Here is a 5337-nt window from a genome sequence, read left to right on the forward strand (position 1 = left end):
GGAATTCCTCTAGTTTCCCTCTTACCGCTAACTCATTGATTTGACTTCTTATGTACCAGTTTCTTCCGTTCCCTCCTCAAGTGAAGGCTAATTCGAGTTCTTACCATCCTATGGTCACTGCAGCGCACCTTGCCGAGCACGTCTACATCTTGTATGATGCCAGGGTTCGCGCAGAGCATGAAGTCGATTTCATTTCTAGTCTCACCATTCGGGCTCCTCCACGTCCACTTTCGGCCAACCCGCTTGCGGAAAAAGGTATTCATTATCCGCATATTATTCTGTTCTGCAAACTCTACTAATAACTCTCCTCTGCTATTCCTAGAGCTTATGCCATATTCCCCCATTGACTTGTCTCCGGCCTGCATCTTGCCTACCCTGGCATTGAAATCGCCCATCAGTATACTGTATTTTGTTTTGACTTTACCCATCGCCGATTCCACGTCTTCATAGAAGCTTTCGACTTCCTGGTCATCATTAGTAGATGTAGGGGCGTAGACCTGTACAACCTTCATTTTGTACCTCTTATTAAGTTTGACAACAAGACATGCCACCCTCTCGTTAATGCTATAGAATTCCTGTATGTTACCAGCTATATTCTTATGAATCAGGAATCCGACTCCTAGTTCTCGTCTCTCTGCTAAGCCCCGGTAGCACAGGACGTGCCCGCTTTTAGCACTGTATATGCTTCTTTTGGCCTCCTAACTTCACTGAGCCCTATTATATCCCATTTACTGCCCTCTAATTCCTCCAATAGCACTGCTAGACTCGCCTTACTAGATAACGTTCTAGCATTAAACGTTGCCAGGTTCATATTCCAGCTACCATAACTCAGTGCAAATGTAGAGTTTGCATGTGCTGGAAAGCCGGCGCACGCCAGGACGCTACGCTCCCCCCTTCTCTCGCGCACAGCGAGAAACCGACCGTCTCACGTAGCTGACGGAATTCGCCGCCTTTACGACTTCGGTTACGAGTAGTGTGCTGCAGATGGCGCACATATGGAGGTCACTACACGTACTGCATGACCCGGGAAGCTTTTCACGCGTTTAAACCGTCTTTGTAGATTGCCGACAGCTTTCGACAGCGCACAAATGCCGACGATCGCATGCCCGCTTACGTTCCACGAGGAGGCATGCAGGAACACAACACTACAGTTGTTTGACCGGAAACGAGCTCACTCGATCGGCGAAACATCGGTGAGATCACTACATCGCTTTGCAAAAAACACTCACCAAAGAGCATTCCCAACACGAGGAGATCCCAAGACTTCGCTTTCGTTCGCGTCGAAAGCACTGCTCGCACCATCATCGTTTGCTTCTTCGAGAGGCCGGCTCTTCGCAATCGGCTCGTAGATGTAGGGAGTAACGCCGAACTCCTCACAAAAACGCAGTCTCTCTAAATTTTCCATTACCGTGTCATAAAAACAGCACCAAACTACCTGGCACCGCGCTTCATGTGTAGCGGCAGCGGTCGGTTCGGACGAACACTAGTGTTGACGTCACGAGGCGCCCGACCAATCACAGGCGGAAACGAGACGCGCGAGCTGGGCGTGTCCGCTGCTGCACTTTTCGTCAAAATAAAATGTATTTGCGCTTTCTTTCGCTCAATTTCGATACGATATTCGAATTCGGAGGGTTGAAAACCATTATGTACAGCTGTTCACTCATTTTTTCTGGAAAACCTTTCAGCTGCCCTTTAAGACACTAAGTCGTACCTTCTGGGCACTCCTTTGTGTAATAAACACGAACTGCAAAAATCTGCATTTAGGACATTTGTTATGCTCATGCTTCCCAGAAGAAAAAAAAAAGCGTATCATGCCTACACATGAAGGTTGTTCGCGCGGTTTTCCCATGGGCGATTACTGACATAATACACAAACACTAACACTAAGGTTTCAGCTGTTAGTACGTTTGTAGAACATGACACACGGAAAAGGCGCTGAAGGTGGAACAAAAAACGGGGCAAGTTAGTGAAGTTGCAGAATGAGACTTGGCACAGAAAAACACAAGTCATTGATCAGGTGACAAAGAGGAACATCTATTTGCCATCTTTCTGTACCGGTGTAGCACAATCAAGCCGCAAAGAAGTCCGGAGACTCATGAATCACACACATGGACAGGGCCGTGTTCGTCTATACATGCGCCTTCTGATGTACTTGAGTCTGCGCTCTTTAGACACCCGGTACAAGATTGCAGGGCTTGTTTTTGACGTATTCTTGCACCACTGCACGATGCACGCGCGATGCGAGTCGTGAAACGGGTGAAATATCGCGGAGCACAAGTACACAGCTATCGCGGGCCACGAAACTGACGAAACTGCCCACGCCGGTCAACGCACAGCAGCGCACGCTTTCCGACAACAGCAGATAACGAAACATGAAACGTCATGCAGTGGGTTAAGCTTGCGCCGGCGGGCGGGCGCGCGCGATGACACTCTAGGGTGAGGGCGTCGCGAGAGAGGGAAAGGGGAGAGCAGTTGAGAGGAGGGGCGAAAGGGCACGGCTTCCTGGATCGGCGAGCGCGGTCGCGCGCCGATGTAGGAGGTAGTAGAAGGGAAGCGGATTTGCTTTCACGCCCTCCTGATCGATGGCGCCAATTACCTCTGCCACCGGAGCGTCCGAGATTTCTAGGCCGGCTACTAGTACTCATGGCTTTTGTGGAAAGTGTTTTTTTTTGTTTTCAGATACTTCTTTCTAGTTTATACACACACCTTATCTAAGCTTTATTTAAAGAATTCCTCACACATTGTAAGCTCCTTCCTTCCCTGTTGTGTTCCCTGTATTGTTATTCAAGGCAGAAGATAATTGTAGACGAGTTAATCCCATGAGATTTTTTTTTTCATCGCATACCAACTGGCCTGAATTGCCTCAGGTTTCCTGTTGTATATTGCAAAATTATACTCACCTTCTAGTTGAAATACATGTTTCCTGATTTGCCAGGGCACTTCATGTGCACATGCTTGTCTTCGACAGCTCCAGCTCACTTTTGAAAACTACCAGGTTCGCCCACAGCTGTCCGCGATCTGCAGCCAGCCGGCAGTGTCGGGTTTCTGTATGCGCCAGAAAAGAAAAAGAAAATTTAGAACACGAAGCAATTTTTACAGTAAAGAGTAGTACTTTGTCAATGTACTGCAAGCTGAGAAATGCCATTTTCAGATTCACCAGGCATGCCAGGTGACCGATTCCAACTATGTTGTAAACAAAAACACGATAAGGAATGCCCCTATGGGCATGTTGGACAAGCAAACAATGTAATACCTTAAAGCTACAGCTGCTGGTGAGTATTATATGACCCATCTTACAGCACTCTTAAGTATCGGCGTCACGAATGCTTCACCTCGAACTGTAACTGCAATGAATGAAGCTATGTTTTCAGTGCGCAATACCTGTGTCACAGGGGCACCCATGAACTCCCTTGGGGTAAGAGAGCATGAGACTTCCCAAGAATGTTGTGGCCCGAGTCAATAATGAGTTAACCCTTTCTTTACCTCACCTACAGAAATTCATCGATTCGATCAGCAGTCTCCTAGGCATTGTTAAACATTTCCATTGCAATTCCTCTACTGGTGACATCATGCACCATCTGACATGACGACCTATTTCTCACAATTGGCAATCTTTTTGACAGATTGGCGAGTGTGAAAAAAAATACTTCGGCTGAGCCTAGGACACTGCTTTTTGCAGTGCTTGGGGATAACCAGCTCCCGACAGATGTTGCAGTTGTGATCGAAAGCCTGTCATACCAGTGTGTGAGCGACTGTTACCTAATGAACTTTGAAAACACAATTTAACAATTCCTCTGTTGAATAGCATTAAATGGCTAGATTGAAAAGGCAGCAATACATCTGGGGAACAACATGGGGAACAACATGGGCAACAAAATCAGAAAACAATCTGCGTACCTGAATATTCTAAGCATGCGCTTATCGTCTAATTTTTGTTTAAGCTTGCTGCCAAAGTTTGCTAGAAAGATATTACAAAGCACTGGAGCTTGACCCAATGCAAACTCTCTTTTTGTGTACATAAAAGTTATTATAAATAAGCGTTTATTTATATTATGTATTGGTTACCTGCACCGGCCCGTAGGGCATCACAGCAGGGAGGTTACAAACTTGAATGAATACATGAACAAATTATTTCAACGCGTGGAAAAAAAGCATCATTTTCTGTGATGTATACAATGCTCGATGGCAAACAGTTCCAATCTCGAACAGTTCTAATAAAAAAGGAATAACGGAAGACGTCACCCCTACAAGAAAATTCCCTGACCTTCAAACAGTGGTCAAGTCGCTTAGATATGTAGTGTGGTTCGCGGTTTACACCCATTTTAGAATAATAAATATCGTATTTTAATCTGATATGCCTTCTACGATCCTTCAGCTCTTGCCATTTAAGTTTGCTATCTTTCATGCTAAGCTGCCTGGTCTAGTTACCAAGAATAAATCTAACTGCCCTATTCTGGATTTTTTCTAATTTATTTATAAGCTCAGATCTGCGTGGGTCGCAACAAACGCATCCATATTCAAGTATTGAACGTACATGACTGAAATAAAACTGCGTCTTTAAGCTACTCGGTAAATGACTAAAATTGCGCCGCAAGAATCACAAAACTGATGCTGCCTTATTTCCAGTATAGTTAACGTGCTTGTTCCATCGTAAATAAGAAGTAAAAAACACACCTAGATATTTAAATTCCTTGCTTATTTTTAGAGTTGAATCGTGAATTCTATACCTATACGGATGATTGGCTCGTTTTCTTGTGAAGGTGAGTCTCATTTATATTTAATGACATATCCCAACGCACACACCAGTCTGCTGTACTGTTTAGGTCAAGTTGCAGGATTTGTGAATCGGAAATGGCATCTGCGACTCTTTAAACAACACAGTCATCGGCAAACATCCTGAATGAAGACTGTATACCAGCTGAAATATCAATAATATACAGCAAAAGCAATAGTGGCCCCAAAACAGCCTTGGGGAACTCCCTACGTAACTGATGAATATTGCGAAGATACACCGTTCAGAACCACAGCCTGTTTCCGCAATGACAAATATTCACCAATCCAGGCTATTATTTTAGCATCTAAGTTATAAGCTATGCATTTGGAGAGTAGAAGACTGTGTGCGACTACATCAAACGCTTTACTGAAATCTAAGAAAACGCAGTCCACAACTTGTTGCTTATCAACTGCCGAGGCTAAATCATGAATAAATTCTACCAACTGTGTATTGCAATATAAACCACGCCTGAAACCATGTTGGCTGGGGCTTAGGAGATTATGTTTAGTTAAACGGGCCATAACACAACTGTATATTACATGCTCCATAATTTTGCAGGTTAT

Source organism: Dermacentor andersoni, chromosome 1, assembly GCF_023375885.2.
Source record: "Dermacentor andersoni chromosome 1, qqDerAnde1_hic_scaffold, whole genome shotgun sequence".
NCBI lineage: Eukaryota > Metazoa > Arthropoda > Arachnida > Ixodida > Ixodidae > Dermacentor > Dermacentor andersoni.